This window comes from Sinohyriopsis cumingii, chromosome 18 (genome assembly GCF_028554795.1).
Source record: "Sinohyriopsis cumingii isolate HCF-2022 chromosome 18, ASM2855479v2, whole genome shotgun sequence".
Lineage (NCBI taxonomy): Eukaryota > Metazoa > Mollusca > Bivalvia > Unionida > Unionidae > Sinohyriopsis > Sinohyriopsis cumingii.
In genome coordinates, this window is record NC_142978.1 from 43,047,893 (window position 1) to 43,075,753 (window position 27,861).

At 36.9% G+C, this 27,861-nt stretch overlaps 2 long non-coding RNA genes across 2 annotated transcripts in view; one reads left to right on the forward strand and one right to left on the reverse strand.

The window, feature by feature from the left end:
* The window catches only part of LOC149776500 (uncharacterized), an 87,534-nt gene extending 62,789 nt beyond the window's left edge, over window positions 1–24,745 (forward strand). Inside the window, exon 2 of the long non-coding RNA XR_016416051.1 lies at window positions 22,584–24,745. This is a non-coding gene — a long non-coding RNA (uncharacterized LOC149776500). The remainder of the gene's footprint in view (window positions 1–22,583) is intronic.
* LOC149776501 (uncharacterized) lies at window positions 684–2,775 on the reverse strand. Its single transcript, XR_016416219.1, has 2 exons — window positions 2,359–2,775; window positions 684–2,018 (listed from the first exon to the last, which is right to left on the reverse strand). It is a non-coding gene; the product is annotated as an uncharacterized LOC149776501 (long non-coding RNA).
* Window positions 24,746–27,861: the final 3,116 nt, after the last annotated feature.

The following is a 27,861-nucleotide window of genomic DNA, read 5'->3' on the forward strand; positions in this document are numbered from 1 at the left end:
GGGGGCAATGGGCACTTACTGTTCCGGTTAACTGCGAAGTGTGTGTGTGTGTGTGTGTGTGTGTGTGTGTGTGTGTTTTGAGCTGTATTCAGGCACTGTGGTTGAAATGCCTGATCCATTATTTCTACCAACGGACTATAAACAGAAAAGCACTGTTAGAAGAAACAAACAGGTTCTGCCCAAACTTTACTCGTCATTTGCTTGACACGTGATACACATAATCATAAGTAAAATCCTTTTTTTGACGTTTTAGCAGTCTATATAATCGTTTTGATCAATATGCAATGTAAACAAGTAATAGACAGGAGCAGGTATAGCCGAAAATGAGTCAGATTTTTCGCATATATGTAAACTGAGGGGTTGAGTAAAACGCCATATAGTCTAATATAGCCTTCTCACTGAGTACATTGGAGTGGTATCCTCAGGGCCGACAAGAGTGGGGAGGACGACCGGGGATATATTCCCTGGGCCAGGGCTTGTAAGGGGGCCCAGGCAGAACGAACACTTTTTAATTTTATAAATGAAAGTTTTGTTTGAACAAGAACTAGTAGAGGCCCGGGTGTTTCTTACCCCAGGGGCCGTGATCTCTCTCTCTCTCTCTCTACGGCCCTGGGTATCCAACCCACGGTAATACTCTGTATTAGATCAAGTACCACGGAGAAGAAAAAAAAACAACTCTCCCGTCTTACTAGAATACATGTATTCACAAGTGATTTTTCTTCCATGCATCACTTTTCATTCCTCGTCACTTTAATCTCAACCAAACCTACGCCCAGTTTCCAGAAAACTTCACATTCTTTGGCTCGTCTGACGAAAATGTGAACTTGGTACACAAATGGATTCCCTACATAATTTCTATATTGCTTCTGTACTGAACTTTTCAGTGTGTCTAAAGAGATCGTACATTAATCATAAGATCTTCATGAATACATTTACAGTGTTTGTCGTAGGCTGTCATCCTGCCTGTATTATGAAGAAGCTGGACAGGAAAGAAAAATTGTCATGTGTTACACCTTTCACATAACTATCTGAAATTTGTGAATTGACGGAGTTCAGCAATGTGCAATTTTTGGATCATACGCTTTTAAGACCCCAAAACTAAATTTGCCACATCTTCCTTATTATGGAAACGTTTCAAAGCAGTAACAACTTATGCATAACACAAGACAATTTCTGGCTGAATTTTTTAAAATAAAAATTCATAAATACAGTTACAAATTAAAAAAGAAAAGAAAATGAAAAGCTTTTAAAACATAAATTACATTTTCATACAAATTTTACACTGCAAAACTGACCAGTATGGTAGCTTGGGTCTGTACTTTGTATCTCGTATGGTATAGCAAACGACTGGCATTTAAGATTAGATGTAGCTTGTACTTGGGTCTGTATGATGTGTATCACGTATGGTTATGGGGCAGTGAAGCATGAGAGTTCGTGGCGATTTTTGAGACACAGTACGAAATATGTGTTGAAATGTGAAATAATGGCAAGTAGATTTATTGTGTCAGGTACTTAACAAATTGTTTAGATAGATACTAGCACTCTCAAATTACCCATATTGATGGAACCTGTACCAACAAAAGACAAGAATGTCAAACGTCGCAAGGTAAGTGGCCTTAACGATGTCCATCAAGGGCGCCAGCAGAATTGTTTTCGGCGGGGATGGGTGGTTGGGGGACAAACATGTAGTGGTCAGACATTAAATTTTACCAATGTAAGACAAAACATTGTGGGGAAAAGGCATTCCCCACCCCCTGCCCGTATGTGCGGGCGCCCATGTTGTCCATGAATTAAGAAAATACATTTCTCGGTGGTTGTTCTTCGCTGAGGAGTGGCGTAAATCTCTGAAGAAAACCTAAACAATGTCTCTGAGGTATTATATCCAGCATGTAGAATTTTTCAATCCTGGTGAATTTTGCCGGTTACATTTGGCATATGATAATGAGGTCCTGGTGGTAACACCTGACTGCCGATGAACATTCAAGCTAATCCTACTCTACCGCCTTTATATGTAACACCTGCATAGAAATGGAACAGATTTGTTTAGTCTTATGAATCATTCGTTTGTAAAGGAAGTGAAAAGTTGATAGATGTGGAGATTTCGGTTTAACATTACGTGTGTACATGCAAATCATTGAACTTTTACATATGAAGCATTGAATACAGGCCTATTAAAGTGTAGAGAAGACTCGCAGCCAAATATACGACATGATAACAAACTAAGTAAATTACAGATAAATTAAGAAAGGCTAATATAAACAACAATGCTTATAAAGTAAACAATATAAAGCTCAGACATTACGATCAATATTCAAAATAAATGGGACATACAACTAAAGCAATAAAAATAATACTCACATACGTGTACCTTTCAACTGTTGCAGGGAAAAATACTCTCAGACGTCAGTTGAATAAAAAAATTGCAGTTCTATAACCAGCAAAGATGGATTTTTTTTTTTTTAAAATACGAATTATAATTCAAAGAGCAACTGTCTCTCCAAACCAATCAAACATTTGACACGGACAAAATCATTTTTCAGTTCTGGCTCTCCGATGGAAATTCCTGTGCAATTGTTTACTCGGGTAGACGAGCCATATATATACATGTACATCCATTTCGATGAGAATGTTTATAATGTTTCCCACCAAAAGTGTCTCCATACTACTACTATAGATGCAGTACTGTATACGCATAAAAGAAGCAATTCAGTCATGTAAAGGGATGATTAATGGATACAGAAACTGTACTAAATCTACACTAAGTATGTTGCTGAGTATGTTAGTTTCGTATTTAATGCATTTGTGACCGGATATTTGCATTATTTGATTTAGCTCTCTGTCAGTTGGGAAACCGGCATTTACTTTAAATAAAGGCGAGTTTCTTTACTCCTCTAGGTTAACAAGCTAATACACCCACACAGCTCTCAATCCACTGACCCGTAACTAAATTTGTAACCAACCCCTTCTTGTCAGGTAAATTGGTCACACTTTCCGAAAGCAGTAAACTTTGTTTACCAAATGCCATTTTGGGCAATCAGTTACTAAAATGGCCGCCAAAATGTTGACAGTAATAGTCCAGAAAAAAGTTACAAAAGGCTTGGTAAGGAAAAGAAAATTCCCAAGCTCGCACACAACAAGTAAAGAGAAAACTGCGCAATAATTTCATCAACTTATTTGGACTAATCAGGTTCATATAGAGTTAAATCAGAAATATTAAACTACACACTATATCTAAAGTGTATCAACTTTTTAATGAATTGTTTTATCTCAATGGATGAACCGTGTACAAAGGCTCTGCGCTCTTGGCTCAATGAAAGTAACATCCCTTTGCAATGCAAAGGTGCCCTCTGTTCTTTTGACAAGTTAATTATTTGACTGTCGTGTTTTGTTTATTTTGTGAAAAGTGCTTTAAGTTGTATGTTGTTAAATTGTTTCATTTTATGCTGGCTTTATTAGGGGGACCCGAGTGGCCGAGTGGTCTAAAGCGCTCTTCGTTACAGATCACTGACATCTCACCTCTGTCTTCGGCGGTTCGAGTCTAAGATTCAGCCAATGTGGGTATGTGAGAAAGCTTGCCAGTAGCTTCTCGTGGGTCGGTGGTTCTTTCCGGGGTTTTCCCGGGTTCTTCCTCCACCATTAATACTGGCCGCCATGAATAGCCTATCGTGTGCTGAAAAATGGCGTTAAACCCCACAACAACAACTTCATTCCATTCTATTAAATTCATTTGACATTTGTTTGTTATGAAAATTGCTTGGTTCATTGCATGCTATTTTGTTTCATCTTAGTTTCGTCTGTTTTAGACGTCATTAGCATTTTCTGCTTCTGTGTTTGCTTTTTCCCGCTATTTACATCATACAGCTCTTGCATGCTTTCTTTGTGTCGCATTTTGTTTTTACTTGCGTACTTACCTTTATTATCCTAGTGTAGTCTTTTTGTTTCAAGCATACTTGTTTTGTATAGCTTTCCTTACTTTATTTAATATTTTCTTTGTTTGATCCAATTTAATAACGGCAATTACCTTCCATAAAAGTGATCATACACCGAGACTGTACGAGATTTCCAGAAGTATATTTGTTTGCGTATGTTCAGTCACATATACAGGTTAAATAAATAATGAGAAATACAGGCATACAGTTTAACACAATGAGGTCAGGATGAAAAATATCGTGGGTCTGCTCGCTGAACCAGACTATATGACAGATCTGTATGTTATATAACCAACACGTATAACATGTACATAACTGCTTCAAAGTCGGCTAATGAATCAGAATGCAATTCCATTCCACCTCATTCCAGCACCTCTCTCTCTCTCTCTCTCACGCAAACACACACAGACACACACACACACACACACACGCGCGCGACGAATATTTGAAAAGTTTTAATTATTTCGTCACAATTTTTTTAATTCTGTCGATAAATTTATTTTCAGGTCGATATACAAAATAACGTTCAATAAAATGATCCGCAGATTATACGAATAGGAAAAGACTGACCAGATTCCTTTGAATGAGATTGTTATAGGTGATCACAATTTTTTTAAAAATATTTTTGAACCCAACTCAAGAAAAATTATTCAAGTTTGGATCGGTGAAAACGAACAGAGACCACAAATCGCTTGATATAGTCAGACTGTGAAAAGAGTTTTGAGACGCATTTTTAGTTTGGTGCCGAAGTCCCGGTCGTCTTGGTATCCGTGACTAGTCGTCTAGGAGGTATCTGTGCCTAGTTGTCACTGGCCTATTTGTCTCCTAAGTGTTCCTAAAAGTTGTGGAACACCACTGAACCACCCCACCGTGCACAGGTACACAAGGTATTCGTCTACTTTATTACAGTGCATCCAAACACTGCCACACTCAATATTCAACCCTGATTTAGGGTCAAGTGATTTTTGCCTGCATCCCATTATCATAGATTAAGCTGAGAGGCGGAAGATCTGAAAGCTATCACGTAGTTTTCCAACTTTTAATCAACATTCCATGGAGTTTACTCAGAGTGGATATACTATAAAAATAGTTTTGTGTAAAATGTACTAATATTCAGAACTTTTTACAATGCCTCTCATGTATGTTTTAATGTAACTTTGGAAGAGAGACAAAATTTTGCAGTATATCTTGTCGACAAGTACAAGTAATAGTTTGTACACAGATATCTCACTGATTCAGATGTGTTGGTTCAAAAAACACAAAGCTGTTTCTTATGTTACGTGTTTAGGTCCGAATAAACAGTAACACAAGAAAGAGTGAAAACAAGATTGGAAAATACAATAATTTATTTCCCTGGAAAATTTCTGTCAAACAATTAAAAAATATGAACTTAACGGGTTTTAAGAATCAAATCCAAAAATAATCCAAGAATAATCCACGAATACTACTTTAGAGGTCCTAATAATAAAATGTTCTAATGATTTCAAGTTCGAGTCCCGACGAAGATTCCAAGATGGCAGAAGATGACGTATGCTGTAACCTGTAGTGTAGAAACAAGAAATATCACTCCGATTTTGGAAATCTGAATACATGTGCATTTTTATAAAAACTGTCCTTGTTCAACAATTTCACACGAGCACACGTATTTTCCATGAAAAAAAGAATTAATCCTTTTGAATCCAAGTAATCTGAAATAACTCCAAACAGCACAACATACATCTTCCAGTGTAAAGAAAAAGCCAAACTACTGATAATATCTCTCCAAAAACAAAGGTTATATCGTATTCTACAACGCAAAAAGGGGACATGTGATCATGTTCCAGAACCTCGTCGAAATTATTTACTTGGTGTGGCCCTGACGAAGACCAATCATTTTACTCTGACAAATAAAAACACAAAAAAAGTTGTTTACATCTTACACCACGTAGTCCCATCATGATCTCGACAACAACCAATCATTTTAAAATAAAAATAGATCTTATGTACGTGGTTGCTACTAATTTAGAATCAAGGTCAGGATCTAGGTCAACACCTGGTGTTTACTAAAACGAACAGGCAAGGGCAACTACTTTCTGGAAAAGGTATCATCTCTAGTGAATAAATTTACATTAAAATAGCACGTAATGAAAAATATAAAAAATATAAAACTGACAAGCAAACAATTAAATTGAAATAAATATATATTAAATCAGATATAATTAGATCAAATATACATAACACTGTTATTCACCTTTTTACTTGCTCTCGTTTACGTCGACCATTAGACGAAGTCAAAAACGTAAATTAATCTGTCATGGCGTAGCCAAATGTGCTCACAGAGGGATGTCATGAAACTTTTAAAAGGCAACGACAAACAGTTCTGATAAATGGTGCATTAACACATAACACTGATTGAGATGGGAACATGTAGACAGCCATATAAGTGTCACGCATCTTTTGCAGCATGTCAATTTTCTAATGAAGAAATAAAAGTATCTACAGTGTGATTTTTTTTCCCTACGTGCATTTTAAAATTGTCTGGCTATCCATCGCGAATTTCAGAGAAACGGGAAAGGAGGGGAAAGGGGTGGTGGTGGTGTAATCGCACCTACATCCTCCTCTGGCTACGCACATGTCTGAGGAAGTCCTGTGTGTGAAAACTTTTAGCACCGCATATCGTTGACGCTATCATAACTAATGCATTTTTAAATCGAACGTTCCGTTCATAAGATTCCAAGGGGGATGGATAGTGTGCAGTTCGCTAATACTGCCATTAGTATAGAATTTACAGAGTCAGCGTGTCAGTGTTTTATAAGATATCAATATAAATTATCATAATAATTTGGTGGAATTTAGAAAACATTAACACAGCACGTTGTATCGCATAGCATTTAATGCATAAACGTCCATTCTTTTTATTAGTAGTATAGTGCATTCTGAAAAAAAGGAATTTTCAACTGATGTGGCATCGGTGTCACAGAGCCAATCTTTGCTATGCTGAAATTCTTCCCCCGAAAAAAAGTGGCAGTCGGGGGAAAAGTTGAGCGCAACATTTCCCACGTCCCCCTTTTCACACACACACACACACACACACACACACACAGAGTGGCGCTATTGCATGTTTCCTTTATTCCCCCATTTTGTTTTTATTTAAGCGAAGTTATGACGGATAAAGATTGAACTGCTAACCCAAGTAAGCGTAGGCTCGATAATGCGGTCGCTTCTTGACACCATTTTAAAAGTCGTGGTTAAACAGAAATGACTCGTCTAAAAACTTGGATCTGCAACATCGCCATATTTTGCTCACTAAAAAGAACCCTTCGCGCCAAGTTCAAGCTTGAAAATCTTAACTTCCGGAAAACAAAAAGTTACTACTCCACGGGACATTTTCTCTTGGAAATTCTACATATATGGGCGATTTCTTTGAAGTCGAGAAATAACCTCGGCCGTTGATGTAGGAATAGACAAATTGTACGGGTTTGGCTTTTCCCTTCCCACGTAGTGCGCCACATGTAATAACCGAAAAGGCCTACAATATTCAAATTGTGATATCGTCTCCTTTCCGCCGCCATATTGTGCCATGATAAAAGAAGTCATTCCGAATATACTATAGTTGTTAATGGCGGAGAATTACACCCGATGTTCCTTTCCGACTTGTGGGAAAAAGCCGAGGATTTTCTGATTGTCCTACGCGAGTCACTTTTTCCCCGAAGAAACTACTACGGAGATACTGATGGTGAGGGACCATTTTTTATTTTCCTGAATGAGCGTTTCATTGAAATATATTTATGTCAATATGACTATATGTTAATATGACTATATGTATCAGGAGATAAATTAATATATCATCAACAAGCTTTATTTTAGCAGAAAATTTTAATGTATTATGAATCCATGATACGACGTAAATGTTTAGCTATGCTCTGCATGAAGATACAAATGCTGACTGTCATTGCTCTGGACCCTAACGAGTTTTCCTGCTATATATTTTGTAAAATAATTATTTCACACGCGTTCTTTTTGTATTAATTACCGTTCACACATTAACATCCTTTATAAGGAGCCAAACTATCTACATTAATGCTACATACTGTGCAAGTTAACAATGTAACAATGTTAAAAGTATTTTTGGTAACATGATATGTACTTGAACCTTAAGCTGCTCTCCTTTCCCTCAGCTTGACACGTTGTCATAACAGTGGCAAAGTCCGGTTTCACTTTGGCCGTACGACCAACATCTTAGTCACCAAAACGGTCAGCCAGGGTACGGATAAATCTATCTCGTTTATTGTAGCATTCTGCCGTTGTCTACACGTTGTCTATTGCACTGATCGGAGCTAACTACACTGTCCTGCCAGCAGTTGTCTGCGCATTTCTATAGCACTGATCTGAGCTAATCACACGGTACTGCCGTTGTCTACACATTGTTTATATCACCGATCTGTGCCAATCACACTCTCCTGCCGTTGTCTACACATCGTCTATATCACTGATATAACCTCATCACACTGTACTGCCGTTGTCTACACGTTGTCTATTACACTGATCTGAGCTAATCACACTGTCATGTCATTGTCTACACGTTGTCTATATCACTGATCTGAGCTAATCACACTGTGCTGCCGTTGTCTACACATTGTCTATATCACCGATCTGTGCTAATCACGCTGTCCTGCCGTTGTCTACACGTTGTCTATATCACTGGTCTGAGCTAATCACACTTTATTGCCGTTGTCTACACGTTGTCTATTACACTGATCTGAGCTAATCACACTGTACTGTCATTGTCTACTTTGTATATCATTGATATGATGATAACCGTACCGTTTTGCCATTGTCTACGCATTGTCTATAGCACTAATTTGATGTAAGCATACTGTTCCTATCAAGAAATGTTATTCTCATTACAGATAATGAATGTTTCAACATAAAACGTATTCAATCACTTCTTTCTCGTCTTAATATTTACTCGTATACATCTGTTCGTTCTGCCTGCTTTAAAACAGAGAGAGAGAGAGAGAGAGAGAGAGAGAGAGATTACTTTTATGACGGCGACCGAGTCAACAATATTAACAGGTTATTTAAAAAATTATGTAGCGCGGTATACCGCGTTATTTCTGAACATACCACGATACTTACCACGGTATGCCGTAATTGTATTAGGAACAATATATAATTTTCTGGAAAAGTAACCTGAGGATTATTTTTAATTTCCAGATATCATATAGCAGAAAAAATAACTTCTCTGATTTATAGCAAAATAACACAATGTTATATCCATTACATTGCTTGAAAAATCAATAATTGGCTTGAGAGAAAAGAGAAGAAAATATATCATCTCAAAAGAAAACCGAAGCCACCACAACTTCCCCGTCCCGAAACTTACATGGGCAGTACTATACAGTAGATGAATTTGCCATGTTTATTGCTGTATAAGTTGTCTTCTAAACAATGGTAACTAAAGTGAGGCGATAAAGTTTTACAATAGATTTGACACCCTGTAAAACATGTTGGTATTTGAGGGCTTGTTGATATATAGAGAAGTATTGACATCGAGGCCTATAATTTACTAGGTGAGTTATTAATGTAATAGAAGTGTAACCACTTTGTGGGATGTCGACACCCGGTTAAGACATTTATCGGAGAGAGCCAGTAATACTCGGACTCAACTAACAAGAAAATTATCAGTGGACTCGCTGAATTACGTAAACATAAAACAACCGATCTGCGGAAAAATCCCAATCTGATACTCCTTCTTGAAAAGCAGAGTCTCGGCAATGGCACGTACAAAGCAAACCGCAAGAAAGTCCACCTGTTTCTGAACAAGTGACCACAATAACATCTTGACGGAACTTCATACTTCATAAAATGAGATAGGAATCACATTTATACTAAATCTAAATTTATTGTGAAGAAAACTACAATACATGGAAAACCAACTACAAGCTACTAATGATGCACGTGAAAAAATGGCGTCCGTCAGGGCAAACAGGCAAGCTAGAGAACTAGAAAAATACTTTCAAACAAGACGGCTTTAAACAAATGAGGGATCGTTTCTGGAATGCACTTATAAAAAGGAACGCAAGAGCTCGACATGTCTGAGATACCCAGGGACAAAATAGCGGGAACATCAGCAGTTGTGATACACATTAAAGACCAAAACCCGGAATACCTGCAAAAAATCTACTCAATCAACCCAAAGGGTACCAGTGATATATTGTACGCCCGAAAGGGAACAAACCAGTACTAACATTTGGAGAAATGAATACAGCAGGGAGAGGAGTAAGAGTCAAGGAACCGACACCAGTCTTGAGGAAAATAAAAAAGAAAACTGGGGAACTACACTTGTCTGACATACCGCTGAAGATACCTTTGGAAGCTACAGTAGAAACATTTGAGGCAAAATTGAAAATAAAAGTAATCTCATCAAGATTAGCAACAATCCCTTTAACATCGATATACAATGGGACAAGAATATTGGTGATTGAAGAAAGTAAACTTCCAGAGGTTAAAAGAGCATCCTTTCTTCACGGATTTCTGGCCAAATAATGGTACAAAGGATGCATCTGCCACATGAAATGAAGCAGATGCCAACAGACTGGACATACACCACATAAATGTCCCCAACAACAGGAAACAACAACAGGAAACAAAGAACAAAGAAACATAGAATACCGATACAACAACAACAAGCATCCACAAAGAAACAGACAGAGGAAGAAATGCAAAGTCCAGAACAACAACAGCAAGATAAGCAAATAAGAGGACCAAAATTCTAACAACAACAACAACAATTAGAACAACAGCAGCAACAAGGTCATATATAGAAACAAACACATGGAAATCAAGAAACAAATCCAGCAATCCCAACAACAACAACAACGACAAGCAAAACCATCAACAAGAACAAACCCAATCATTGAATCAGTCAGCTAAGACCAAAACAAAAACAACAGTAGAACAGACAGAAACAGAAGTAACAAGTAACCCTAGGCAAATGAAAGTACAACAGATAACGTCACAAGACGAACATGATTACAAAAATACAGATACCCAAATCACCAATAATAACGAAAACTACCGTTTCCTCAGGCAGCCCATGTGAAAATGGTTCAGCTTCTTGGAATGGCGTATCTGTACAACTTCCAGGTTTTTCAGCCATACGGCTGAATCGGCAACACAGTGACTTTGTAGATCTTAAGAATCTGCTAATTATTTTGCTTTTCGGAGGAATACGAACTCCCATGTTAATCGTCATAAATCGTCATATAATAAGCTGTATATTGGAGTATGCGAAAAAAAATGAAACGTAATAATCAATATGGAAATAATTAGGAGTAATAAGGATGGTGAAACATTCTGCTATGATGGATACATATGCAAAGAAGGATGAGAATCGAATGTTGGTCAGATATGTGTGCTACCAAAGAGAGGCACGCCAACGCAAGGGCGAAGTTACAACAAACATTGATCGTAATTATTTACACGTGACCGTCTCTTTTCCCCCTAATGTTTAAGTACTTAAAATCCAAGCCAGATTTTTATATTTCTTAAACCTGAAATCCCGTAATGAAATTAAATATTAGTCATATCTCAGATTTGTTCTTTTCTACATATCCTGTTTCAAAATAGGCCAGTATATTTGTGACGGTTTAAAAGGTTTAAAATCTTATACTGTGGAGGGGATTGTGTTCTATCTTTCATTTTTCTGGGTGGATTTTGTCAAGGGTGGGGGAGCGCTACACCCATCTTGGAGATGTTTCTGTTGACTGTGGCCCAATAGCTTTGTACAAATTCTTCATGTCATTTCTGGAATGTTACAAACTACATATTTTGCACCCTGCTTGTTGTGTAAGATTTACTCCGGCTTCACAACTATGCATGAAATCACACCTGTCTAGCGATCACATTCGCCAGCGGTCCATTGGAATATCTGTTATGCTATAGTTGATTACCAGGTGACGCCGTCGGCCAGTCAATGAAGGTATCAGTAGTCATCAATGAGTGCTCACTTATGACTCATTTACTTAACTAGAGGTGTTAAATGTCTTAGTTAAATTAAAATGCTTCGTCGGGTTACTTTTTATTCTTTCATCTTTTTTCCAACCCGAAGATTCATGTCTTAACCAGCCTTCGTTGTAAAATAATAATGCTGTTTGGAAAATGAATGTTTAATCCTGAGATCAGACGTATCATATTTTGAATGTTTGATCCTGAGATCAAACGTATCCTATTTTTGGCACGAGGTCTTTGTGGTAACTAAGAAACAACGTGCCCATATATTTATGTTCACCAAAGTACAGTATACAACATTTATTTTGCTTGTCAATGTGCGTGATAAAGTAACGCAAGCCAGTACTGCCAAATACGTAATCGACTTTACAATAAATCCACAAGTAACTAATTCAGTTATTGTTTGTAACAATTAAACATACTTCGTCATTTTGCCCATGTTCTCGTCCACTTCTCTTCTCGTTTTCGTTTCGACAGACACAGATGTTGTGTGTACGTGGTTCAAAATTTGTCTTGTACAAATATCAAAACGGCTACCAATTCATCGTATGCATATTTTTTTTTTTTTTTAGTGTGGGTGGGTTCAAATATAATATAAATGAGGAAAGGATCAAATCACGGCCTTAGATTTTTAAGCATTGATACATTCAAGAAAACAGTCTATTTCATTAGGATGGCCTGCTGTGTCGTCTGCATTAGTTGTCCGTCTAATGCGTAACCGAGCTGGTCCTTCCGACGGTTTTATTTACGTAACTTCGTATTGTGCTTGGAAAAGAAATGTGGACGTATGTTGTTACCTTGTCTCAAACCAGCTATCAGGGGTGGGCAAATGTGGCCTGGTGATCGGATACGGCCCGTGACCAGATTTTATCTGTGAATTTACATCATAGGGTGTGACTTTTAAAATCCCTTATCAGGCCCGCGTCCTGGAGGAAGTTGCTCATGTCTGAGCTCAGTGGCTCAATGGTATTGATGTAGTGGGGGGGGGGGACTCTGGTTAACACTTCATGTTAAATTTAGAAGGAGTCATAGGTAAATCAGTTCCTTTAAACAAAATTCGACGGCAACAGGTAAACAAATTATTAATCCAAAATTAATTTATTTTTTCTTTAAATGTTAAGCAGAACGCACTGTACCACATCACTGCGGTCCACCTGTGGGACACCGGCTTGAAGCAGGTGATACACTACCCATACTAAAAAATACCAGGAAGTGGCCACCGGTGAGGAATGTTTGAGAACCATTGCAGCGTATGGCACTTTGTATATATGTTCGGGTTTTCGTTTCTACGATGTGCCACTCTGTTCGAAATAAGTTTTAACAGATCAAAATATCGCGTATTTAGCCTTATCCTTACAATCATAAGGATTAGGCCAAATGGGCTAAAGTGGTCGCCTTTAACTATCACATTAGGCTATGCATGTCGGCCAGTATTAATGGTTGAGGAATAACCCGGGAAAAAAATTTGGAAGAACCACCGACCCACGAGAAGCTAATGGCAGGCTTTCTCACGTACACACATTGGCCGAATCCTAGACTCGAACCCACGCAGACAGAGGTGAGATGGCAGTGATCCGTAACGGAGAGCGCTTTCGACCACTCGGCCACTCGGGTCGGGGCCCCCATAAAAGGGAGAAAGTGTTCGGTTCATTAGCACACGAGTTTCCCAAACAAATGTTCATGAAAAAGCACACCAAAAGGAAATTCTCCCAACATTCGGGCTTTGATGTATCTTGGTTTTCTTGTATAGGAAGCACTGAACCCCAGGCTGTATTATTTTAAAGTTTGAAAAGTTACACTTTAATGTTGGCGTGTCCCAAAAACAACGATTTATCGTCTCGATCTTTCAGACCCTTGAGTGATTCTTTGCTTTCGCATTGGGCTGAGGGAGGGGTGGGGATAGAAAAATGGAATAATAAAGAAATTTAAAAAAACTGGTTTCAGATCATTATCGTCCGATATATTACGCATGTATCTACATGTTTACATCAACAGATATCATTGATCGAAATCCCATCTGATGAACATTATAGATCTTTAAAATTGTCATGTACAACGTATACTTCTAAACAGTAATTATTTACGATTTTGTTATTAATTTTTGAATTCATTTACTTCCAAGGCAGCATGAACACAAGCCGGATAAAATTAATAAGGATAAGATTAATTACTAAATACATGATCATCTTTTGGAGCTAATTTCCTTGTACCTGAATACGTTCTCGAGCAGCTTTACAATTTATTCTTTTATTATTTACTGAAATAAAACACTTTGATTAGTACATACGAATTTGAACTACAAATATAAATATTGCCTACTGCAGTTTAATTTATGCAACTTTGAAATTTTACGTTTTTAAGAATAATAAATCATTCTCTATATACGTATCACTGAAGCTGAAACATATTTCTTGGGCAAATAGTGCATGTTTGTCGGAGGCTAACAGGGCGTAGTGTAGGCGGAGTGTTCTATCGTCTCGCGTAAGGTCAATTATGGCTGGAATCTAGTCATTTGCTTATAAAAACTCTTTTATGTTCAACAGAAGTAGAATTGTTGATCTATTTCACAAATGAAATAAGTTTACTGATCACGACAATGTTCTTCTACGATTTGTTATACCATTCATATCCCTGTACCAAATTCCAACCTAGGAGAGTAATAAGCCTTCCACAAAGACAGATAATCTGTCATTTAAAGTGAGCAAATATCCTTTGTTCCTTGTATCATTTCCGCAAATCCATCTTAATCGCTTGTATTATGCCGCCGTGTCATTCTGTTTGGGTCAGACAAGGATCGCAAACGCGAATTTTTGGGTTTGACATTTTTTCTCTCCCTATTTTATTTAATAATTGTGACCGCCGCTGGGAGATTCTTTTTCTGTGCTACCTAGACATTTTTGTCTCTTACGTAATAGTACCAACCGTGCAGATAAACGAAACAGAATCTCTTATGAAATTAAAACAACGTTGATTCATCACAGCTGCACTATAAGAAAACTTTCTGAATTATCTATTTTAATACCACCATGGGTAATATCATATAATTCATAACAGACGAACAGCGATTAATTGTCCTTAAAAAAAACTGACTAGAAAAGAAAAGAAAAATAAGAGAGATTTCTTCCAGTCATCGAGAAATACACTATATTATGTCATGGTAAAAAATATTTTGAACAAAAAAACAATGATATGAAAGCACAATTATACATGAGAAATGATATTCAATTCCAGATGCGTGTATTTATACGAATTTACCCAGTTTCAAGTGTCTATTTCTGCTGGTATTGACACTTACTTGTGACTGTGATATGATTTGTACTGTTTCAGAATTATGTCTGTCGTTCAACCACAACCGGCTTCTTCTTATGGAGCGAGCAAGGTTTCTCTTTTCTTTTATTTCTTATTTCTTTTTCTGCTTTGTAACGGCAAGCTTATGACAATACTGGTTACATCGCCTGAGGATAATGGAGTCAATGTCATTCCGGACAGTTCAAGACGCCTGTGAGCAATGTTCTCTGGTGGTGCCCCTACTTTGCTACAGAGAACTGTTTTTATGTAAGTTTCCCAACCTCGCTCCCCCCACCCCCAAACATGTTTGGTGAAAAAGAATTCCCTTTACAATAAGGTGAAGGTGAAATAATATGAAAATTTCAGCTAAATAAAAAACGATAAACAAACAAGCTCCCGACTGTGTACCCTTAGCTTGGAGCGCAGTAAAAATTAACCCCCCTCCCCGCAAACTCCAGCCCACTAATGCTGCCACTGGTCTTACCCAACGATACACGGAGTCAGGCGACCTGGGATGGTCTGGGCAGATATTGAACTCTTGACCCTTGTACGAGTCCGACGATCTATTGACCAAGATAGCATGGTTCCCAGGAGAGAAAGCAATGTAACCATCCCTCACCATTCAAGTGGCCGTATTAAGTGGAGCCTGAAATGCCACTAAGATTATGATATCAGTAAATAAAAGCATGGTGAAGCATATATAGAAAGCTATTGTCTAGTGTCTGGGAATAAAATAATCCAAATTTTTATGTTTGATAATTAAAAATTGTATGGTATTGTGCAAAATAGACATAAGTACAACATAAAACTGTGTATTCTATTTGTTTGATAATTAAACATTGTATGGTATTGTGCAAAATAGACATAAGTACAACATAAAACTGTGTATTCTATATCGACATGCCATTTTCTTCTTTTCTTATAGCACAGAATCAATCAACAGACGATAATATGCTACCGCAACCCAATAAAATGAAATAACATCTACATCCCGTGTCATTGCGCAACAAAAATGACGTATCGCCAGTTGTCAATCATTCTGCTCGATTGACCATTCAGCGAGCGCTATTATACACACCTCCAGACACTGTTTACGTCCGCCATTTTCCTCCGACAAGCTGCTTCTGTCGATATCGACTCGTCTATTGTATATATCAATAATTTTTTTCAGTTCTTCAGTTGAATGTTTCCAGATCATAAATATGTCATCGAAAAATCTGAACCAAAGAGATGGATTGAACTTTTCGTTTTGAATAAAATCCTTTTCTAATTCACCCATGTAAGGAAAGAGTATACAGGAGCCATGTTAATACCCATTATCTGTATGTAATTTGTATTATTAAATTTTATTATTTTACAAATATCTTCGTTAGATAGTGTGTTATTATTAGGATTGTTATCAAGAAAATATTTGCACGCTTCAGTACCATCCGCATGCGGAATGTTGGTATATAGTGATGTTACATCTAATGACACCAGGATTGAAATTATCAGATAGATGTGGAATAAACTTCGACTTTTTAATGAAAATAGTTGTATCTTTAATGTATGAAGGAATTGATTTCATTAAAGGTTGTAAAACACTCAATAAATTTGGATAGGTTTTCAGTATATGAATTACAACCTGATATAATGGGTCGTCCTGGAAAATGTAAAGGTAAATTATGGTCAGGATTTTTATGAGTTTTAGGTAATATGTAGAACTGAGGTGTACGTATGTTGAGAAGGAAAGTATCAACTTCCTCACATACGGAATTATTATTTTTAGCGATCTCATTAATGCATGTTGAAATTTTTTATTTAATTTCTAATTGACGTTCAACTTCTTTAGCATTATCATCCTGATTCACAATAATAATAATGTTTGACTTATCATCCTTTTTAATCACTATACTGTCGCCATTCATTAGATTATATACAGACTTAATTTCGTCCTTATAAATATTACTATGATATTGCTTTAATTTAGTTAATATCTCTTTTGTGATCGTATATATATATATATATATATATATATATATATATATATATATATATATATATATATATATATATATAATGAATCACGTAAAAGATTACTTAATTCTGTTATAAAAAGGTTATTTGGGTGACAAGTTTTGGGATGACTTCTGGACACACGGTACTAATTATACGGAAGAACTGTGAACCAGTCTAGAAATGGGTGAAGAAATGATAGAGTATTTACAGGTTTGGTGGTCCATAATTGGTTAATAATGAAAATTAAAATTTTAGGAAAAATATCTTTTGAGAGCTTGTCCTATATGTAATGTAAAAAAAATATTGACAAATTTCTACTGATGCAATTTTAGCATTTTTACAGGCTTGACTCAGGAGTACTCAATACTGAAAGTAGCACCTGATTCATTTGGTGCAGAATCAATAACACGTGTTTCATGCACATGTATGTAAACAAATTGCCGCGGGTCATATGGTGTTCTCCACACATAAGCTTGCACCAAGGTTAGATGTGCACGAAAAATTATAGGTGTCATTATCAGCACCCATACATTTTAAGTTATTGAATTTTGAATATGACAGTGTTTCCATATGTTTACCATTGGAGTGGAATTAGTACCGTGAGTCCTATATGCGACCTATACCATAATAGGAGTTTGTTGTTTCCATGGTTACCACGTGCATCCAGGGTATCAATTTGGTGGTTTTTACATATGACAGTGATAATGGAGTCTTTTTATCATGGTTTGCATGTGATTTTGGAGAAAAATTCTATACAAAAGACAGATGGGGATGGTTTTATACACTGGAGAGTGGAAGTATATAGCTCAGGCCATAGGGAAAAGAGCACAGTATGGCCTGATGGCAGAATTTCATATGATGGTACCCATAGATTGGCCTGTATGGTTAAATACCATTTAACACATGCAATAATTCCCCAAAATGGGGTGGGGTGGGGTAGATTTTATATGTAAGCCACTTATGTCACAATCACTTATGTATCAGTACTGATCATTTAACTTTAGAGACACACTCAGCAGATCAAAGCAGAGAACATTGTAAAAATAAAGACTGTGCACAAAACTGCACATGCTGCATTGCCTCAACCTGTAAATTGAATTATTATATGTCGAGTCACATTGAATATCAATTATACCGGTCTTATTTCTTATCCTAGAATTAAACTCCTTGACACCTATTCTATGTTCAGCATGTTTCTCATATTGGTACATTACATTTTTGGGCAAACAGTATTGGAACTTTTCTGCATTCCTTTTGTTGAGGGAGCAGGGAGGGACATTTTCACTTAAAATAATAGTTTTCAACCCTTCATTCCCAATATAAGTCTGCAAAAGTCCTATCTGTATTGCATTCTTTACACAGGCAGTTTTTCTTCCCCAACCTCCCTTCATACAGTTGAAACATTCTTGATGTATAACTGCATGGTGAACATATTGCTCTCTCCCACCAAACCAGATCTCTTTTTTCTTCATGTACCAAGTCCCATGATAGAAAACCTTTATACTCAGGGTGTTGCAACTTGTGTTCTCAGAACACATTATTCCAAATCTCAGCATTTGATTACTGCGTGCACTAAGTGATATGGGTTTTCTTCACCATATATGTTGTTGTGAATAAATGAAAACAAGCTTCATGTCAGAAATATGGTTTCATATTTGAAACAAAAGCTATTTATTAAACCTACATTGCTCTGTTCTTACCATCAAGTAATAGTAAGGAATCATTTAGCTGTAAATTAGAGCTTGCTATTTGGTTTGCCAATTCAAGGTGTATTACCTCCCCTTTGACTGTAATTGAGTGATTGCAATGTTTGCTTTGTTTCTCTTTTGTTCAATAATGTATGCATTTTTTCAGCTTTATATTAAAAAGTAAGTAATTTAACACTGCTTATAGTGGAAAGTAGCCACAGTAATGATTTTGAGACTTTTTCTTAACTTTTTATGAGCTTTGGGTAAATGTAGATATATGTTTATGTATTAGACAACTTCAATATGCAATTCAATTCTATTACTTAAATTTAACAAGTAGTGTATTCAGTGACAATTTTTATCAGTGTCTGCATATTGCATAGAGACATGAACTTGTCTTGGCATAGCAAAGTTTTTCACACATTTCTCCACCTCCAGCATACTTAATAGCTTGAGTCATAACAGTTTGTGCATACACTTTCTGTCTCCAACATCAATGTCAGCATTATAGGAACTTTGGATAGCTTTTTCAAATTTGTCTCTTGCTGTCCTTATGTAACATACCTCATGCTGATGTGTTATTTGGGTTGATACACATTCCCCCCACCCCCGTTGTGGGGAACATTACCAGGCTTGAAGAAATTACTCTGTCTATTCTTTGCTTATTCACCCTTCCCCATAGTTTTATACTAAAAAGTAGCACTATGTTATTTAATTATTCAGTATAATAAAGCTTATGGAACTCTTCCTTGGCTTTTATACCTTTTTATTAACATTTGGGGGTCATGAATCACATGTGATGATAGTTTAAATAAGTTTGGAATGTCAGCATCTCTTGATGCTTCATGGGTGTGTGTATATGTTTCAGTCACAAAAGGGCAATGGCCTCTTATCATTTTGACCTGTCATGTGGCACACTTATTTGTTTTGTTTGATTGATGTGAATAGGGATGCACTGTATCTTATTTCTGTGAGAGTCAGCAAGAAAAGAAATGCAATTTTGAAATTTAAAACATTTAAAACTTGTCTTATAGCCAGTGAGAGATGAAAATACAATGCGTCATGTAATTTGATACCCTGTGATGTCATACTTGCTGATGTCAGCATGCTTGTGTTTCTTTTGTGTAGCATGCATGCCATAGAAAGATAACATGAAGATACAAAGGCAGAAAACAATTATTTTAATAACAAGAATAAGCCATTGATAAGTACAATACAACACAGCAACATGTGATGCGGATGCAATTTAACTATAGATATTGGTATCACATAAAATGCTATTGCACTATTATCCATGCACAAGCATGGCCAATTCTTTCTTACAATTATGCTCTAATATCAAGGAGTAAAATACAACTTTTTCAAAAAAAATTAAATCTGGTTATAGGACACACGGTACTAATTATACGGAAGAACTGTGAACCAGTCTAGAAATGGGTGAAGAAATGATAGAGTATTTACAGGTTTGGTGGTCCATAATTGGTTAATAATGAAAATTAAAATTTTAGGAAAAATATCTTTTGAGAGCTTGTCCTATATGTAATGTAAAAAAAATATTGACAAATTTCTACTGATGCAATTTTAGCATTTTTACAGGCTTGACTCAGGAGTACTCAATACTGAAAGTAGCACCTGATTCATTTGGTGCAGAATCAATAACACGTGTTTCATGCACATGTATGTAAACAAATTGCCGCGGGTCATATGGTGTTCTCCACACATAAGCTTGCACCAAGGTTAGATGTGCACGAAAAATTATAGGTGTCATTATCAGCACCCATACATTTTAAGTTATTGAATTTTGAATATGACAGTGTTTCCATATGTTTACCATTGGAGTGGAATTAGTACCGTGAGTCCTTCTCCAACCAATTGGGGCGACTTCTCCAGTCACTCTGGGGCGAGTTCTCCACATACCGACGTACCTTAGAGAAGTGCAAGCGATGGATAAATGCTATCGCTTTCTGTCTCTGTCTCAATGTTGTTTCATACGGCAAATATTGTTCACTAATATCGTCTGGTATATCTTTTAATGTTACCACGCCCGCCATTTTCACAGAATGTTTGTCAGAGGTTAAGAGGTTGTCAAGTCACGTGGTCGGTAGGCGGAGCGATCTACCTTTCGGCGTAAAGCACGCGGCAGCTATCTAAACAGGATAATCGCAAACCATCAAGGCTAAAGTGTCATCTACATCTGGGAAAAGCTCTCGATAATAATGCAACATTTACAAAATTTTGTTAGATATGGTGTGATTCAAATATTCAAACTTAGAAAGGAACCATTGACTCTGTCTGTATGTGTGTGTGAGCTATTTCCTAAGAAAATATGTACACATTGCTGGGGAGGTGCAGACTCAAGATGTAAAAATACTTATGCGTGAAATACTACGACCCCCCCCCCCCCAAAAAAAAACAAGGAGTTGTATTTCAGAATAGTTTTCAGTTACCTTACTATAGGGAATGGTGGTGAGCAATTTTCTTTTGTAAATATGCCACAACCTCTCCCGCATCCCACTCTTACTCGATGAAAGAGTTGAGTCAACTACCAAAAAAAGAGGAGTCATAAATCTTCTAAAAATAGCCCGAGTACAATGACTGGTCATATTATGACGATCTCTATAATATGTACTCAGATTCAAAACAATTGAATGAAAACTGCATGTCATATAGTTTATGTGGGCGCAAATCCTACAGAGTAATAACATGTTTACCCAAGCAAAATCACGGTAAAGCAAAACATTTGACAAAATGGCAAAAAGTATAAAAAACAGTCTTCGAACACGGTGATTTGCCGATATGCGCATCTCAAAACGATGGCCATACTATTTACTAAGTTTCATAGCGATCCACGTGAGTCAAGTTGATTTTAAAATATTCACTATATGCTATGTCCAGTTCTAATTCAATAAGGGCAATAACTCATGCAAAAATAGCAAAAGAGCAGCAACTCACGTAAACATAGCAAATGAGCAATTACTCATGCAAAGACAGCAAAGGAGCAATAACTTATGCAACTTAGCGAAAGAACAATGACACAAGCAAACAGAACAAAAGAGCAACGACTCATGAAAACAACAAAAGAGCAAAGATTCATGAAAACAGAGCAAAAGAGCAATAACTCATGCAAACGAGCACCGTGACTGGTCAATATGTGTAACTTCCGATGATGACCATAATAAGTGCCCGATTTCATAACGATGCATCAAAAACTGCGTCATTAGTTGCTTTCAAAATATTATGTCATTTTTAGGTATAAAAAAATAGACAATAACTCGTACAAAGTTTGTGGATTATGCCCTACTTCAAATATTTACTATAGCTTGAGACTGGTTGTATTTCCAAGCGTCTGCGGTACACTACATCTGGTTCCAATAAATAACGGCCAGAACTCTATTTAAAAAAAAGAGGGAAAGGAATTTGTCAAAGAGCGCATCTTAAACCTACTACCGTAGTAGGCGTACTCAATTTACCGAAGAGATAATTCGATATACGTTAATTTCTCAGTACAGCAACTTCAGCGATGCTTTGAATCGAAAAGGAAAACGTATGTGTGACCGTTTTTATTCGAGGAATCTGACATGTGCTGTTGTCTACAGCAGCCACAATGTTTATTCCCATCAATCTTCGTATGTAAATGTAAGGAGAAATCTAATTTGATAATTTAAAAACAAATTATGTTTATTTTCAGCTGTATTCACTGGCAGAGCGAAGCAGTACGAACTTTTTCGGCTAACTTCATATCCCAAGGGTGGATGTAGCGACGTGGTGACCTCTGACTATCGAAGCTGCGTCAGATGACGAAGACGATAATATTTCCAACGTTTCATGGCGATCCATACAAATCCGAGACTTGTTGCGTTCACGAGATTCCGCGTAGAGAAAAAGGCAAGTCAAAAAGGGCAATAACGTTTTTAAAGATAGGCGGGGCAAATGGATTTGTAAACATGCGCATCAGTTGGTGATGACCTTGATATTTGCCAGTTTTCATAATATTTATCAACTAAAATGCCAATCCATCAAAAAACTCAACGACTAGTTGAGCTATCGATATTGCGTCATACACTGTATTGAGGTGGCAGGGTACAGTTTCGTAATTTGGTCCCTGGAAACTATCTTAACTTAAGGCTATGGTGTGACTTTTCAGCTATTATTGTTTACTAGTTAACGATACGGATACATTTGTGAATTAGGCGTTTCGGGCTTGTATTGTTCTTGAAACTGATGCGAGGCATTTACAACTTCCATAGTTACTGTGTAGTACGGCGTTGACAGCGAAATACCTAAAGTCGGCTAGGAAGAAGAGCTAACCTTCTATAGCAGGAAACACATGGGTTTGGGGCAAGTAGAATATCTCAAAAACGTCTTGGATGACAACTATTTTCAGTTGCATCAGCCTGTTTAGTACACACTGTTTTTCAGAACTGTCATATAGGAAAAGGGCTTGTGTTTGCACTGTGAGCATCATATAGTGTCAAAAATGACCTTCGGACGTGAAAATTAAAGGTATAAATTTGGGATTTGGGTGCATAAACTTTTTCTGCTATGAACTGCCATTGATTTATCTGGTCACGTGGATAATATTTGTATGCTTTGTTTTAATATAGGTATATAAAATATGGACCTTGTTGACCTCACTTGTGTCTTTGATTTTGTATGGTTTTTATACTAGGCCGCTAATTGAGGCATTACATTTGTACATAAAAACTATGCCCTGCCCCCTAAGCCACAAAACAGAAAGGACAATAACTCTAAATACCATTGCCAGATTAAAGTGATTGTTGAAGTCCGCCCTTTCCGGTTCATGGTGATATACTATGAAAAGGTGAGACTAGTTGCAGTCATAAAATTCAGTGATGCACTTCATCGAGCGAAAATGTGTAAACGTGTAAAAATTCTTTAAAATGTTGCAGGTGCACTATGATTTGTCGATATAATCATCTTTAGATGACGTCAGTGCAACCTAAAAACCTAAAAGTTTCACGGCAATCGGTCAAGAAAAACTGTGGGACTAGTTGCCCTAACGAGACTGTTGGACTAATGGACGGATGGACAAGAGGATTCCTCTATACCCTCCAATGGGGCACAATGACGGACGGATGGACACAAGGATTATTATATACCTTCCACTGGTTCGGGATGACGGATGGAAACGAGGTACTCTATATGCGCACCATAGGGGCGGACTGACAGATAGCTAGGTGGACACGAGGATTCCTACATATCCTCCATAGGGGAGGAGTGACCGACGGATGGACACGATGAGTCCTATATACCTTCCATAGGATGGATATAAGAAATAAGCGCTCAGTTCCAATAATTCAAAGCAAGATTGATTCGTAGAACACTGGCTGTGTTTACACTGCAATACGTAGAACATTGACGGCTTTTACACTACAATACTAAGAACACTTGCAGCGTTTATACGGCAATAAGTGCAACACTGGCGGTTTTTACACTGCAAAACGTAGAACACTAGCTGCATTTTCACCACAATACGTAGAACACTGGTGGCGTTTACACTGCAATATGTGGAACACTGGTGGCGTTTAGACCACATTACGTATCCTTTTTCAAAGCGCAGACCGAACAACAAGAACCTGCAGAGACCAAGAAAAAACAAGAATGGCTGCCGCCATGGCAGGTTTATATTACGAAATCATTAATAAGTGTCATTTTGTTTTCATTAATCGAACACTGACAGAAAATCATTTCGCGCATATTTAGTTTAAAAATAACATTTTGTTTACAGATATTTAGCAGGACATGTTTACTTTTTCCACCCACTGGAGATTAACTTGAAAGACAGCAATGAATCTGCATCGTACACTGATATAAAATCGTCATACCTGATTTTGGTCTTTTCAATGCGAACTTTATTATTGATGGCACTCACGATATTTTTGTTGTTGTTGTTGTTGTTGTTGGTTTCTTGGTTATATGCAGTCAAACTTAACCTTGTAAATGGAGCTGACAGGTTCTGTTCTGACAGATGAAAGAAAAATAAGAACACGCCCTCTTAAAATACAAATATAAATTTCTGTAATCTGATCTCAGTATAAACATACTCTACCTAATTATCTCTGAACTGAACCTGCGGACATTATTAACCAGTACAGAAATTGTATAATAGACAAAGACCACACTGTAAAAAAATAATTCAACAAACCCCAACCCAAAACAAAACAACAACAACAAAAACCCAACAAAAAACATAAAATGAAGAATTGGTATAATTAGGAACGTTTCAGTTTCATCGCTATATCAATATGATGCTTTTCTCATCCTTCGTTTCCTGTTTTATTAAGGGATGGACTATTTTATTTTCATTGGGTCTAGTGGGCTGGGGTCTGGGATTTTCTTTCGAACATAGTTATTATTTTTGTTTAATTCCAAGATAAATTTTATGGCGAATATAACAGACATAATTTGTTCTTTTTAGTTATAAGCTAGAGCAAGACTAATTTATGCAGCTTTCTGGGGGACGAAAGTTTTCGTTAAAAATAAATACCAAGCACATTTAAATTGAGTTTCTTTCTAGACTTACGAAAGTTAGAGTTTCTTGGCTATCGCTATTATTACCACGTTTTCCTTATTGAGGTACAGTGTTTGGAGCGAATCAACAGTAGTATGGTACTAAATGAAAGGATCCCATTCATTATTTCTACAGCTAAATATAAACCTTTATATTTAAACTTGCTAAATGACGATCGATTTCAAGACATATGAGTGTATGTCATTTAATTTCGTCTCAGCGTAATTGCTGTATAGTCTAGGTAAATCATGATGTCGGACAAAGACTTGAAAACAACATCGACGAACTTTTGCGTGCGTGCGTGCGCGCGTGTGTGTGCGTGGTGTGTGTGTGAGAGAGAGAGAGAGAGAGAGAGAGAGAGATTATGGAAATGGCCCATTCGATGGTAGATATCCAACTCCAGCAGGGCATACATACATATGTATTTATGCATATATATACGCAGTTCAATAAATTGATTGAAGATGCTAGCCACATCTGTTGTGACTTTTTTGTAAGAACATTAGGTTTATGAGGACTGCTAAACCTGAAGATTGTACAATGGTCATGACAATATTCGTATGCAGACTCAGATGAAATGACGATGCTTGGCCTAGCTCTTGAGAGCCGAGATTCCATTAGATCCCCACAATCCAGACATACATTCAATAGACACCATACTTAATACATTGTGCAAATCCAGACATACGTTTAATATACACCAAATTTAAGACACGGTACAAATCCAAAGATACATTTAATAGACACATTTAACACAAGGTACAAATCCATGGGTACGTTCAATTGACACCATATTTAAGACAAGGTACAAATCTAGAGATACATTCAATAGAAACATTTAACACAAGGCAAAAATACATAGATACATTTACACGACTTCGTGAAAGTAGGGTAATAATTTCATTTTATTATTATTATTATTATTATTACTATTATTATATTTCAAGTTTTTAAAAACGCGATGAGAGTAAAGATTGCCGATACCCTTCAACGGAGTATCGTATTTATCGTGTATGATGTCCCCCGCCCCTGGCGTAATAAGTAATACGCCTTGTAAAATGCACGGTCAAATGTTTCAATAATGACAAGTGCAATTTACCATTTTTTACGGGGGCGGTAACAATGAGAATGTCCATAGGTCAGCCACTTCGATTTTGAACTACAGTACTTTAAAAGAAAAACAAAATTAAATCTTTAAGTTACCTCTTTGATTCAATCGCGATAGCAATCAAATCCTTCATAGCTGAATCGCAGAACTTCATCAGAATAGTAGCTACAGAAACAAGACCTCAACATCAATGCATCTACGATTTACTGACTTACGATTTAAGAGATGCTATCTATACTGCGCACTATTTTCGCGAACGTAATAACTCTGCAGACTAGAGATATATGTACATAACCTGTTGCGTAACTGGTGCTGATTTATCACTTCAGCCGCAGCACGATCATCTCTCTGATAGCAGTTTTATGAGAGGCCGCCAGTGATTTTTATCAAATGAATAATATTTTTACTAATAATTCTCTATCACTACTACAATCTCACGCGCTGCGCTATCACTATTATTAATTACACGCAATTTGCCCCGAACATGACGCGGATCATCTTCGCTAGCAAGGTTCACCGATCCAGTTCGTTCTACATCACATGCCACGTGGAACGAAATAGGCCGATGACCGTAGGTTTAGATATTTTCCCTCGTGATTGCGGTTTTAAGGACATATACCATGCAAAAGTGTGGAGTTTTTCATGACCAAAATGTATCTTGTTAAACTGACACTTTCTTTTAACTTCCTGCATAAACTGCATACTGTTCTTTTTCAAAAAGCTTTAAGTATTTGAAAATAATGCAAGCTGGAGGGAACAATTACAGTAAAATACCATAAAATGTTGTATACCGTTATTTTCCTCCGACTTTTAACTATTTCCTCAGTTGTGTCATTTAAATGTGGATTTTATACCGTAACTGCAGATAAAAGTAAGGAAATACAGGAAATATAGTAAAATTGACACAAATCATTAAGACTTATTGATCAGAACGTTTCGACTTTACCCCTCCCCCCCCAAGAAAAAAGAAAGATAGGGTGAGAGAAAAAAAGCGATAGCAAGGAAGAAAAAGATGACGTCCCTCTCCCTTGTTAAATCTAATCGTGTTAGGGGACAGGACACATTTTGACTTTCATTTATTTGCTACAAAATTGTAGATTCCCTCTTTATTTTAAGAACACCACAGAAAAAAACATGTTCATTTAAATTGTAATTACCTAACTGCACTTTTGGAATAAAAATAAAAGAAAGGTAACCCCCCCCCCCCCCCCAACAAAACAACGCTGAACGCCCTTTAGTAAGAAAAGAAGCCCATACGATGTCGTTAAAATTTTGGACAGGAAAGTAACTTTATCAGTTGATCGAACTTGACTCCGGGAATAACAA